Below are 15,183 nucleotides of genomic sequence, written 5' to 3' on the forward strand. Positions count from 1 at the left end.
GTGCCGAGGTCAACGGGTTTAAGGTGGTTCGTGTGTAGTAGAAAACACTAGCACCTTGGCTTAGGGAATGTGACACGACTTACATTCTGCCGCATAAGTAAAACCGAGAAAGCTTTGAACAAGTTCAACTCTTCACTTAAGAAGATTCAAGTAGAATTATTGCACATGATATCCTCTAAGGAAACACTTCATAAAAGGTGACAGTAGCTACAAGTAAGCTACCAATAATGGTTTTATCCATCTGTTCAAAACATCCAGTGCAAGGTGAACTCTAACTTGCGGAGACATCTGTTTCACCAAAACAAACTAATTTAAAAAAACTCTTCATAACCTTCATCTGCATACGTCCCTGTAGCCCTCACAAGTGAACTTGCTGTGAAACTGATATTGTCTTTTAAAGATAAGTTTTCCATGGAGGCAAACACACAGAAGGCACATTGTCTTTGTAACAAGCTCTCTATGTTATGAGCATGTCTTTGATAATAATCTGTCCAATCATACTGTAATGTGTGCTGCCACTGGCATGGTGAGATATGATCTGGCTTCTCCACCTGAGTTTCAGTACGGCTAACCCTGCACTAGCACCGTCATGTCATTCATGCACAGCTAGGATACAGTTTTCATAATGGATGGAAACATAAAACTGGGGCCAGAGGTGGGAACATTTGCAGACATAAAATATAAAAAACAATAAACAAACAAACAAACAAGGTCAATGCTTTGAACATGGAACCCTAAGCAGGCAGCCTTTTAACAATTTAACAAAAAAAACACAGGTTCTAAAATGTCCAATAGGAGCACACTACTTTCACTTGTATGACACCTGTTTGACTACATGATGGGCTCTGGCAATGTAAGCACAGAAAGCTTGTAATAATAACTAGTTAATCTATCTTTGCATTCATTATCTGCTACTGCTTCTCCTGTTCAGCAAGAAGAAAAGACAGAGTGTGAGGAAAGAATAAAGTGCAGACAGACCAACTAAAAGAATTCCTCTTAATGAATTCAGTCTTAACATGCGCCCAGGCACTTTAATGAAAATCAATAGTGTAATTTTCTACTTAGATAACCCAATCACTTTAAAATAGATTCCCTCATTTCCTTTCGGTGGATCTTCGATTATTCAATCAAGAAGCTGACCCCAGCAGCACTATTGTATGAGGATGATAGTTTTAAAGTCAGTCAACTTCAGCCTTCAGATCAATCTCTCACGAAGGTCATGGTAAATTCCCCCCCGCCCCCCCAACATACGCTCGCTTACACACACACACACACAAACACACACACACAACTTTGAATTCTCCAATTCAGTAGCTGTTTGTTTAATAATTCCCTTTAACTAAGACATGCTTCTTATTTATGACTTAATCACTGCAGCCCCTTCATCCTGAAGGTAAATCAATATGATTACAAAAACCCTGTAAGGATTTTGCAGGTCTTTATTCAGTTGTGCTGACTAAGGAGCTAGTGAAGGTGTAGGTCTCACTCTAGACCTCAATTCAAACTTATCATGTTTGTGTAAGTTGAACAACAATCTCAAAATGTGCCTTACTGGGCTCCTACACAGTCGCGTCTGTTTCTTTACTCTAAGTGGGCTCAGGCTTTTTTCCCCTGAGACATTTTAAGACCTGTAGCACTAAGAAAAACTGTTCCTACAGATCACCTTCTGCATTACATATCTATTTTCACGTTGTTAAAAAGCTTGGATTTGGGTGGGCCCAGTTGTTTTGAGCGGATTTTATTGTGCCATTTGAATTTCTGTTTCTTGCCAGGACAGTGCTAATACTAGCTGTAAATGGAAGGTACAACCCAACAACTACAAATGTGTCTAGACACATAAACTGAGCTCTTTAGGGAGAAACACATACTGTAAAGTAGACTGAAGAAATGTTCATCAAGTGAATTTAACATATTACACATATACATGTTAGCATGGTTCTTAGCAAAGCAACAGCAACATTTGTGTGCTTCAACGACCATAAAATGTCCCAAAACGCACATTTATTTTCTTGTTTCAATCTGTGCTGTATTATTGTAGTACTATCCATGTTGAAATACATTTGATGAAGAAAAACTATTAATAGACTAATATTTGTTTATATTTTCCAAAATAAACCTTGAACCTGCTGGACTCTATAAATCAACTTTTATTATGTGCTCTTACTCCATAAATCTCAATATGTATATGAAAGAGGGGTCTCTGCTGATGCTGGGCCAAAAGCACTTCAGAATCACATGAAAAGCATCAGCATCCAAATGCAGTTAGCATGAGGTTTCTGTTTTGCATTTAATCTATGGTCTGATCTGGGGCTGAGGTAAGCGTGAGCTGATTGCTACCAACAGCTGGCATGTGCTCATTTCTATTGTCTGGGTCATCTTTCCCTCATGGGGCAAGCTGAAAAAGTATAAGGGATTATAAGGTATATAGGTCTTATAAGACATGTCATACTGGGAGAAGAGTGAAAGACAGAAGTAAGAAGAGGACGGGAGAAAATAAGTGACAAGAATGAGATGCATGTGAGAAACCAAAAGAGACAGAAAGAAAAAGTGGGCCTCATGGTACCTGATCAAACATCTTGACAGTGTGTGAACACACATCTGGATCAGATATGCTGCCTCCTTCCAATTATGAAACTACCTCCTCCACATTCTCTCGATGAAGTGATCCTATTAAAATAAGGAAAACAACTTGATGTCAGTGTTGTCATGCTATGTTACAATACATACTGATCAAGAAGAAGACTGACCAAAAGGACAGAAATAAAGCTAAACTAGGCTAATTACATAAGAGTACCACTTTTCAAATGACTCCTTACAGTCTGTGAGCATTTGGCACAGATTTCCCTCCTTTCGTTTTCTTCTTTGCTCTTGGCAGCTGCCTCTCGCTTTTATGAACTGGCCCTTTAATCCTTTCCAACCACAATTGATGCAAACATCACTAGGCATTGGAGTGCACGCCAGGCAATTGCACAAACACAAACATGTCCTAACATTTATAGCAATGATTGAAGTCGAGGCCTAAAACCTTGGGGAGTTGGAATGAACGCATTTCCTAAGAGCAGGCGGAACACGTGTGCCGGGTTGAACACTGACCATGTGTTATTCAAGGAATGACCTGGGCATTATTCTTCATGCATGGACATTTCACATCTGATATTACAGCTGTACTGTAATAATACACCACTTCATCTCTTTGGAAAGGATGGAAAGAGTGTTCTGGATTTCCACAGCCCCTCCTGAAATTACATACCAAATGCTGAGGGCACCTCTTCTGCCTAATAAGTACAGAAATAAAAGCCATTAGTAATGAAAGCAGTGTTGCTATGTATCTTCAGAAGCACCTCACTCTTCAGCACACTAGATAAAATCTCTCAAATGGTCTTGAATGAGGACGTTAGTTTGTGATAAATAAATGTATCAGATGAATTATCAAAGACAATAACAATTCAGTGTTAACTATTTTATGGATATGGTTATGCACAGAAACAGGTAAAATTACTCTATTGCACATCCACATGTACACAAACACGCACAAACAAGCTGTCCTGAAAGCCTCGGTGACATAACCTTGTGTCTGATCATTAAATGACTGTGGCAGGTTGTTTTTGCCCAGGCTGGCCTCCCTGCATCTGTTCCCCATAGTGCCTCATTAGTGGAAATCCTCTGGGAGCTGATGGGCAGGTCAGGAAGAGGGTCCCAGACCTCTGCTGTCTGTGAATCTGACAGAACTGATAGTGTTGAGGTCTGGACAGAACAGGGAAATAAAGGGGAGGCTGTGATTCACGCAGCCTGATCTTCATGCCCATGATTTGATGAGAAGGTGATGTGGATAATGCATCACAGCATGCAACCTCAGTTTTGCATCCAAAGGTCTTTTGCTCAGGCTGATGGTCATGTGAGCAACAGATAATATCAAATCATTAAAGAATCAAACTTATATTTAAATTTTAATAATTATTTTATTATTATTTTCCATAACATTGTTCTTAACTTTGTTTTTATCGTGTGGCATTTTTTAGACTGTTGATTCTAACATTTGCACTATACTGTATGGTGTATTGATTACCCGAGATCATCAGGCCTGTTCATACTTCCATGTGACTATGTGTCCATGTGTTTTATTAATGCACAAAGAGTTATTGGAGATTGATGCCTTCAGCCCCTTTGCGCATTTTAATGTGCATATCGCAATAAACAAAACGAGTGGCTGTTGTTACTGTTTGTTGATCAGTGATTATATTTTTACAGGTTGAGTATGCAGGCGTGATCCAAACCACTTGCTGTTAGTTTCATTAAATTGGCAAGAAGATAATTTCATTTTTTTAAAAAGCAACATGTCTTTCCATACAAAATATCCTAATTGTGCTAGGGAACCTGCAACAGTTTTCTCTGGACAAACAAAAATCCACTGAATAGCTCAAAATATTAGCAGATAAAAAAAAAAACAACTATAGGGTAATGTGGGTGAATTGACCTTTTAAGATCTATTCCATCTCTCAAATTTCAGACTTATCCCTATCATGGGTTCTCTGATCCCCTATTTCCTTTTCCTCCACCAAATCTTTCCTGTCGTATGCTTTTCTCTCACTTTCTCAGCCTTCCTTGATAGCGGTCATGTAATCAGTGCGAGACACAGATAAATATCAGTAAACAGTGAGTGACGTCTCCCAGCTGGTTTTGATTTTACTGCTGTAGAGGGTCAGTCAGCATCTTACACCACATCACAAAACCTGAACATGATACCACGCAAATCCCAGTAGACAACTAGGAGTTTCACAACCGCTGTTCCTAAAGTATACACTTGTATAAATGCACGCACATGTACATAAACACATACCCGCACACTTGTGGTCGATAACAAAGTGAAACTAATAGTGGGCACATCTACTGGGACTTATGCAGGTTAAAATGCACCCCACAATAACCACAACTCAACTCTGAGCCAAACACACAACATTTGTAACGGTATAACATATTGTTTGGCTACTCACTCATATAGGACATGACAGATGTCAACATATATTCTTTATTGTATCAGATGAATTCACTTTAAATCCAAATTTCTATCTGAAGTTAATAGGAGTTACATTCTTAAGCACCCCAGTCCAAGAGTGAGAGAAGTCCTCAGTTCGTCAATGCAAATGAACAGCTTTCACAGGCAATTTAACTGAGCCAGATGTGACGCCAACTGAGCCGCAATCAGCTTCTGTGAGACTTGGAGTCAAAGTAACTCGGCACCATATTGCCTTTGACCTATTGGCAGCACAAAATGACCAGGTACTTAGAGGAATGGAAATAAGTTTGATGGAAAATAAGCTTCCTTTACAACCACACGTTCAGATTTTCTGAGCCTTAAATAAAAAAGAAATAACAGCTTTCTCCACCTAAAGTTTTAGAGAAACGTAACTTAGAGCATCTGTGTCTTCCGTAATCTCACACATTTTTAGGGGAAGAAAAATTTGTGGGCATGGACAAGATATAATGTAAGAGGCAATAAAACACTTCTGATGTGGTTGGATCCCTCAAAAGTGGGTAAATACAGAATCTTTGCACACATTTTTTGATAGGGAGGAGGTGAAACGAGGTTCAGTGCTAGTGTTAATATTTAACACTATGGCAGAATGTCAGCAAAACTATAATCTTAAACTAATCATCTGAATTTCTCTCTTCCCTGTGCAGTGAAACTATATAGATGTTTTTACTGACGTAACCTCACGTGAGTAAAATTTCAATGTTATGTCCGATAGGTTACCTGAGTTATGTTGCTCTTAGTTTTCTCTGTGAAATAACTAAAATTGCAAACAAATGTGCAGCATTAGCCAATGCAATAAAATAAGTCTATGTCCATTTATACGTCAAAAGTTCAGTGAATAATATTTTTTTACTAACACAAACTCGTGCAAAATATAAAATTTAATGAGAAACTGTAAACCAATCTAAATGGTTACAGCCTAGCCACACTGAATGGAGTGTTTCAGATTTTAATGGCAAACACATTCTCGTTTTCAGCCCAGTTCTTTTTAAGCTATTGATAAATTGTGCAGCTAGCAGCCTAATAGCTCATGGCTAACCTTACATTACATACAGACAAGTGCCTATACTGCTTTTATTGTAGCTGAGCCACAGTCTAGAGTGCTACCTAGAAAACTAGTCGACCCTCTCAATATACTCTTTCTCTGTGATTCATGTGGTGTCCTATTTTGCTTTGCCCGTGCACGCCGTTTCCCCATTGCATCACTCAAAAAGAGTGTAGCAAACTATTGGCAGGTACTCCAAAATCTGGTTGGATTTAATGAAATGTGACTGCATTTTATACAGGCCTCAAATATGAAACTGTGCTCCCTCCGCCTAACCCCACAAGGCCACGAATATCCATATAAATATGTCACATTTGTCTAAATCCACAGATTTGACAGCCCACAGTAAAAGCCATCGTTTAGGGCTGACAGACACCACGGTGCAAAGAAAAAAATAAAGAAAGAAAGAATATAAAACAGAAGTTCCATTTTACATTTTCATCTTCATTCTATTTTGGTTATATTAAAATCTCACTGCTTCCCCAGGCCCGAGGAACTGCAGTAGGATTTCTCATCGTCAGCTTAACCGAGAATTGCATCCAGATGTGGCCTGAATGTGGCTCACGGTCAGCCGGGGCTGGAGCTGCAGAATAGGTGAATTGGGTATAGGGGACAAGTAGAACCCACGTGGTTTTCGGCACGCTCCAAGATGCACTGACTAAACATGACCCTTCTGTGACCCTTACTAGCCAGCGCCGCCCTAAGGGGGCTCCTGCAGGTCCTTTAGGTCCTGTTCGAATACCTCAGGGCTGACCTGCCCTATTTCAAACTCAATCAGTGTCCCAGAGGACATCTGTTATATTGCTGCACGGCTACGACACAGCCCCTACACCACAACAAGGGCCTCCATTACAAGAGATGGTGAACCCATATAGCTACAAGGACTCTGGCTCAGCTAAAGGAAAATAATTCTTGCACTAAATTGGGTTTTGATTCTTTTTCCTAACAATATCCAGCACACACACAATGGAGGTACTGAGTGGGTCCCAAAGGATAAAAAAATGCCTCCCTAAAAGGTTATTTTTCATCTTTCTATGTAGGGCCAAGTCTAAAATCCGCCTCACCTTCTCTGTGATGTAATCCTGTGGCTGCAATTGGCCGTCATGCATCAAGTTGCATCATAAAAACAGAAAAAGGAAAAATCAGACTTGTTTATTTAGCTGTCATCCGTTCATTGTGTTAAGTGTGAAACATGGAATCTATCACAAAGTGGTCAAAAATACATTCCTCATTTGCCAACTGGGTTGATGTTTTTTTTTGATGACATTCAGTCCTATTTCATCTCTTACCCCTAAATGACCTTTCTGGTGGATTGAGAATGTTCGAATAAGAATATTCACCTTTTCTCTTAAACCAAAAAGTAAACCAAATAAAAAACCCTCTCACTGTCTTGGGCCCAGAGCAGATGAAACTAACAATAAATGGAGAAAGCTCCAGCTCTAAAAAAAAATCTGACTGAAACACAGAGCAGCAAAATTAATTAATACCATTAAAGCTTTGTCTCAGTGTTGCTTTCAATCCACACATCTAACTCAATGCTGTATTGTCACATCAGCAGCACTTTCTCACATTTGCAGTCTGTAACCTACTTTTGTTTCAGAGCTAGTGGTGACTCTGCAGGCATTATCAGCTCCTTTTAACACCAACACTCACAACACTAGAATCAGCACTGCAGGCACTTCATTTTCACATGCTCGAGAGTAATTATGGAATGCTCACAATTCTTTGGCATTCTCTCTGTGCCATAGTGACTATAATTATCTATTCACGCATCCTATTCCTAGGAAATGTGTATTGATTCCAGCTGTGAATGGGGCTCTCTGCTGCTCAGAGCAATGAAAAACCAACAGACATGTTTTATTAATCCCATCATCCTCAACCTATAAACTCATATAATTGATTTTCTATTTCAAACTGTAAAACAATTGCAAATTCTGCTTAAACATAACAAACTTAAATCTGAAACACACACGTAAGGTCTGCAGCCTGTCATGTTTCATTGATGTTGTTTACAGTGTTAGTATTTTGTTCTCAGGAGATTTTCATGGCTTTGTTTAGTTTATACAACAGATAATTTCTAGGTAATAAGATAGTTGGAATAAAAGCTCTGGAAATAGAAAGGAAAAACCTTCACTGCCAACAGTTTAAATATAGAAACAAGCTTAACGTGTTAAAGGTTAACTTTTCATCTAATTTTTCATCTGCATAAATTAATCAAAATGTCAAAATAATTTGCACTTGGAATTAGATTAAAAACTACCCGATAGCACAAAACCAATTACACATTTGGCTCATCTATAGACTGTTGTATAGAAATAAGCATTTACTTTTCCCATGGCTCATCACTGACTGCTTAATCACAGCAGGGGCATGAAATTACCTACTGGACAACTTTCCTTCTACATACCAGATTTCACCAGGCGGGGAACTTGTTCTGAGGCTGCTACAAGAATATTTGGATTTCTTGTGAAGGCTTTCAATTGAAAACCGCAAACATTTGGAAAGCTAAACCTGAACCCTTAACAAATCAGACCAGAGACTCACAATAGAGTGAATTGTTTACTTACAGGTACTAGAGCAGCAAGTCACAATCAAGCACAAGTGTGTTTGACTCATTCAAAAATGCCCTGTAAAACAAAATCAAAGAATCTGCCCAAAAAGTATTAAAGTCATTAGCTTTCGGATTTTTACGTCTGGGAGTAGTCGTTAAGAGAAAAATCATGCATAGAGGTCAGACTACACTGTGGTAATGCTTTACAACATTGTGCACATGAAATACTGTTATAAAAGTACAACTTTATTTATATAATGATTAATAACCCCATTAATCAGTTAGTTTAAATATAAGATTTCTGCTTCAAACGTTATTGAATGCTTAGTCTCTCAGAATTATATAACAATGTTTGGTTTTAATAACTATGTACATTTCTTATTAAATTAAAGTAAAGCAGATGTTTTCTGTAGCATTCTTGCAGAACAGTAACAGTCCCAAATAGGGAAAATCTGCAGTCTATGAAGTAATTGAGAATAATTTTAGTATGTGCATATATCCATTACTGGGGGAAATTAGATACATCGCTACAGGCTCAATGCTTTGTGATTTAGCCATGTCAATTACTGACATTTAAAGGTCTCTACAAGTTTAAAAACTATGTTGGAGTTGGTAAAGCACCCTTTAAACATTTCACACATGTTTCTAAATGGGTGTGATATCCACAGACAAACCCAGCATCAAAGGTTAGTACTGAAAAGATAAACGACATCTGCTTAAGTGATAGATGCTTGAACTCAGTTGAGTTCTCAGTTGATACCAGCTTCTCTGTTTCTGGTATTTGAGCATGAGATTTTCATGGCATCTAGCCTATATGTGGCCCCTTACCTCTTACAATATTCTATGGAAATTAGCACAAATTACATATTATATTAAATATGAGTCTTCATCTTTCACTGGTTATCTTGTATCTTGTGCAACATGAAGACCATTATTGTGCTTTACTAACACTGATCCCCTGCCCTACGAGCCAAAACCACTAATTGAGCTACCACATACACTCTTGCCAGCTTCCCCAAACAGGGCAACGAGCTCAACTCCTGAGAGTAATTCTGCCAAACAATGACTACAGCGAACAATGAGTATCTGCTGTCTGAGGTCACTGAAATTATCTGTCTACAAATGCCTCAGTGGGCTCAAGGTAATGTGAGGCCTCAAGTCTCATGTATGACATAGAGTTGGTCTGAGACCAGGAAAGCATCATCGCAGTTCAGATGATCTCTCTGCAATCCCAAACGCTGACATAGAGGAAAGACGCATCACTGCAAAACACCGGATACACAGCCACAGCTCTCATATCAGATTTCTTACATAGTTTGTGTTATTGAAACATGGCCAGATGGAAACGATACAGCTGGTCCTTTGTCATGTTGTGATTTAAGATGGATTTACACTGAATTTTAAATGTATTTTCAGTCTGTGACGAGCCAGCAAGCAATGACATTAACATTTAGTATCCTCCTACTGATGGTACTTTGTTTTTGTGGATCTATCAAACTGACATGGTTAAAATTTCCTGAGGCTAAATCTGAGGCTGTACGGCTAACAAGTATTAATATAGCAATCTACACTATGTGAGGTGTTCGCTGACATGTCAACACCTGTGTCAGTGGCAAGTCAGCAGGTGTTTGCCCCTGTCTGTTTCCAACAAAGCCAGGCCAGCAGTACTCTCCCACCAAAGATGCTGACCTACAGTGAAAGTTCAACCCTCCTTCACCTTTAAGGCACCTAAGGTCATACAAGTAGGGCACAAGTGGCAAAGTAATCATTATAAAGGTAACATGGAGTTGGGGTTTGGGAGGGAGGCATACACAGAAGAGGGACAACAGGTTTCTCCTTAGACAAACAGGGTCATTAGCACTTTGAGAGGGAGTCCCAGCAGGGGGTTGGGAGTTTGGGAGTTTGATCTCAGTGAGAGTGTCTGAAGCCATGAAATGTGGGGCTGAACCCCAACCTACGGGAAGGGCACAAATGGTAGAACGATCACAGAGCTGCAAGTGGAGCTTGCTTTAAAAGGGGTCAGGTGGCTTTTTCATCTCTGCTAAAGGCGCTTGGCAAAAGTGACATGATGAACAAAGCACAGGCACTGTTTTGATTGACAGACACTATGGGATAGGGTTAATACTATTCTGCATACGCCCATACAGGCTATACAAAAGGAAAACAAAGCCGAAATAAAACGAGAAAAGTGGAGCAGTCGGACTAGTTTTAAGTTTTCCCTCACACAGGAGCATGAGAAACTGGACACATTAAGTGATGGATGCTAAACTGTCAGTTCTAATAGGCAGCAATGGAGTAGCACTGTACTGCTGCTTCATGAATCCAGAAGAGAACAGTCCGATGATCAACACAGGGGAGCCAATTAAAAACCAGACTTTGGCAGAAAACTGGATTACACTGACACTCGTGACACTGGAAACACATCAGAATCCATGGAGAGGGCTTTTTATTTTATTTTTATTAACTGCAAAAACCTACCAAGTATTTTTAGTCTCTACACTACAGGCTATTATTGATCTGTGGTCTCCTGGTAAATCACTGAGACTCCACTTTAATTATTTGTAACTGACTGGCTACAGGAGAGTCTGGTTTCATCCCTTGCTATAGCGATAAGGAATGAATGTCAACATCATTACCTCCTATGATAAGATGGAAAGACAAATGACAAGGTCACTGAGGTGGAGGAGGTAAGGCTGCAGTGTATTCTGAAGATAAAACTTTTCAGCAGAGGGTTCTTTATACCGTTGCCTGCAGAGATCAAACACTGAGGCTGCTTTTTTTGCTCCCTGAGTGAATTTGTTTCAGTTCTCTTAGGTTGTTTTTCTCTCCTTAATTGGAGAGAGAGCTCATAGACAGATGCACCTGGAATTGAGGAAGGTCACTGATATGAAGCACCATCTACTTCTAAATGCTTTAAAATTGTTTCAAAAGTGGTCTGTTTTGTTTAAAAGAATCTCATGAGAGAGTGATTTGGTAGAAATGTGCCAGGTGACAATATGTAAACAGCAAACGTGTTGGCAAAGGAGAAGCATTTTAATAGAGCAGAGATATTTCTCTATGGGAACTTCGACACTGAAAGAGTAATTGTGCTGGAAGCAAGTAATTATATGTTGTGCAATCAATAAACTGCCAATCAAAGCAACATAACAGCAAATTTACAGAGCAGTAAGAGTTTAAAGTTGGCACTCTCATTTATTTTATGACAGGCTGCCACACCTGGGATACACATTAGACATGATCCACAACATATGCATTGGCCCTCACTAAAAAGCGCCTCTTGAAGACAAAATGTGCCAACGAGGTTGTAGCATCCACTGTGTGAACAAAATCCCCAAAAATACTGGACCAAATTGTAATGTGCCTTGAGGACAAATTAGCGGACTGTGGCAGAGATATTGAGTGTAGAGAGCCAAAGGTGTCTGACAGGGTTCATCCCAACATGCATCGTAGCCAACAGGGAGAGTGAGAGTGTCTGGAAATAGCACTTCTCTACAAACCATTGGTCTCTCCTCGTTTTACACTCATATGACCAATGATTCCACCTGACTGACATCCAGAGTGTTAATATAGACTCAATGAAAACAAATAAAGGCTCAGTGACATACTGAATGGTTCATGGTTTTAAGGACTTTAAACTGCCACAGTCAGTCATCCTTGTCTTCTGACAGAGGTGATTCCCTGCATTGCTGTGGTTCATCAGCCGGGGAAAGCAGCCAGTTCATCTATTGCCAACTTTCCCAGAGGGACTTCCTCTTTCATGCTGTAACATCAGTCAAGCCCCATGTCAGATATCTTAGAATGATAGCATGTCACATCTGCAGTGTTCACAATAACTGTAACTCATCTGTGTAAAGATCGGGATATGAAACACATGTCTGTCATTCAACCCTCATAATGGAGAGAGTTACAACATGCTGCTGAGGAACAACGATGAGTTGAGCTAAGATGCTGCTTCGATAAACACTTTCTTCCATCAACACAAAAATATCACTAGTGCTTTCCCTAAAAAGGAGTTAATGCTGCTAAACCTAATGATATGAGAGGCAGAAGGTCAAGGTTCAAAAGGTCAGGGGCCACCATCAATCGACACATCTGTCAGGAAATGCGTTTTGTCCTTTTTGAGTTAAGAGAGTATCTGGTACAGTAGTTATACAAACTCAATTCAAATGCACATGCTTACTGGAATGCAACTAAAGATGTCACAGCTAGTTTAGCCTCTTGATCATTAGTCACACAGATAAAAACTCAAACAACTATTTCAAGGAGAACTGTTGAAATGCTGAACACACTTGTTTTTGAGTTCATCTGAAATAAAATTTAACCCCCTCAGTCAAACTAAATTCAAAACAGTCTTATGGTTGGTTGGTGGTTTTGATTTGGTAAAAATATTAGGACAAGGTTTTAATCTAAGTATTATTCTAAGTCCGGTCAGGCTTTTAAAATCATCTGTCTGTGGGTGGCAGGAAACAGCTCATAGTGAACTATTCTTGGATTGGTCTGAGACACTCTGCAGTCAGAGTCATCTTTCCTATTGGGGGAATGTATGGCCGCCTGGGTAAATTCCTTTTGCCTAGTTTGGGGATTGACCTCCCTGCCCTTTGCCCCACAGATCTTCACATCTACAGGTCCAAGATGGCTGTTCATAGACATCACGGTCCACTGAATGAGACAAAAGGGAGGCCAAAGTTTTCTCAGACACATTCGTGTGTGATTCTTAAAACAGGAACCTGTCAGCCTGCCAACTGAAGGGTTGTTCATCATGTTGCCCCTGCTGTTTATGTTTGAAATATTCAAATTTCACAACATAAGGTGCACATACCAAGTGTGCTATGAAGATGCTGACTCATATTCAAGCTTCTAAAACATAGACTGTATATGACATATTTTTGTCAGTATTTCCAAAGCAAAATTCACCAACTCCAATTCTCAATGCTAAGGCGTTCAAGCTCAAATCATATAAAACTAAGAATTTTCTTTTTCACATTAAAGAAGCTAAACCGGCAAATTTTGTAACTCTTTCTATTGATACAATTGTTACACCCTTCTGTCAATGAACCCTAATAGTAAATTTAGCACTATACAGAAGTAATACAAGCCAAAGTATTGCACTTGTTCAGCTGCTCTCCTTTTTCATGATGGGTTTCATAAATCATGTCTGGCTTCATAACAAACAAGCAACAAATAAAAAAGCAGCAGAAAACAACAGGGGTCAAATATATCACACAATGGTACATCTCCGGTTCTGAAATGAAATCTGTTTTGCTTCGTGATAAGTTGCCTTCCCTCACTACTTAAGACATGTACATTTATCAACAAAGGATCTTTTCTTTTGGCCTGTACCTCTAAGTCTCGCTCTCAATTTAACTCCTGCGGTCCCTCCCACTCTCACCCTCTAATTCTATCACTATGTGCCCTCTCTCTCTCTTTGTCCCTGACAAGCCGTAGCAGTCAAGAGGATAAAATCACTCCATCAGTGAGTGGCGCCTTCACTGTCACTGGCATCAGACAGCTCCAGAGAAGGCCGTAATTAAACAACTCAAGCTCTGGTAATTACACTACAGTGGCCCTAATTACCCTATTCCCAGGGTGATTACAGCCTACAGGGGAAGGGGACCAACTACAAGAAAACCCTCCCTGTCTGAGTGACTGGGGGTAGCAATGATGGCAGCAGGGAAATCGTGTGCTTTTAATCCCATGTCAATGTGGAAATGGAGGCAATGAGCAGGTACACTATGACAAAGGAACTATAAAGGTTTAAAGGACTGGGATGAATAGTCTGTGCCCAGGACAAAAAGCTGTAATTCACCATGGACAACTAGTAGCATTAAAATAGGCTACAGAACCCTTGGGTAAGAAAAATGGGCAGCGGGATGTAGTTGTTTGGACTGTCAGAAAAAAGACCTTGTGTTGTCCATAGAGAGGAACAAACCTGCAACAACAACCACAACAAGATAAAAAGCTGATCACATGCTATGTACTGTACCAATCACCCTGAACCTCAGCCAAAAGGTTACAGACTATCGTGCCCATCATGCAGTGTTCAGTAGTGTATCTTACACAGATCAGCGCATCTCCTCTCTGTCTCAGCATTTTTAGAACAAGAGGGGGCAATGCTGCTCTAAGCATATCGCTCTCTTTCCTCTCTTCTTACCCCCCTGAGGATGTAATAACTGGGGAGGGGAATCAATGCTCCGCTCCAACGGGCACTGGTGTGTCGAATCAGCACCTGGACCAAGGGACATAGTAAAAGAGAAAGAAGTGATATCTCAACTAACTCTGAAGAACTTGTGGCATCTTTTGTGAAGGTGAGTCCTTTTATTGCTTACAGAGACCCTTGGGACCACTGGAAACTGGCTGTGTCCTTTGATAGAACAATGCAGTAAGGTGAGCCACGGCAGCATATGTGCTGCACCACAGACAGAAATGCATCCAGCACTTTCAGTATGGATTGGACTTATTAAGTAATTTTAAATTACACAAACACTCATAACCACCTTGGCTATGCAAATTCCCACAACATGGGTGATGTGGCTCACTAACAATAATAAATGACAT

At 39.8% G+C, this 15,183-nt stretch overlaps 1 protein-coding gene across 1 annotated transcript in view; it reads right to left on the bottom strand.

Annotated features, from left to right (window-relative positions):
• sema3aa (sema domain, immunoglobulin domain (Ig), short basic domain, secreted, (semaphorin) 3Aa) overlaps positions 1–2,585 on the bottom strand; it is a 64,282-nt gene extending 61,697 nt beyond the window's left edge. Inside the window, exon 1 of the mRNA XM_067490476.1 lies at positions 2,564–2,585. The gene's annotated coding sequence lies outside the window, so the exon portion shown is untranslated. The remainder of the gene's footprint in view (positions 1–2,563) is intronic.
• Positions 2,586–15,183: the final 12,598 nt, after the last annotated feature.

Source organism: Channa argus, chromosome 21 (assembly GCF_033026475.1).
Source record: "Channa argus isolate prfri chromosome 21, Channa argus male v1.0, whole genome shotgun sequence".
NCBI classification, from domain to species: domain Eukaryota; kingdom Metazoa; phylum Chordata; class Actinopteri; order Anabantiformes; family Channidae; genus Channa; species Channa argus.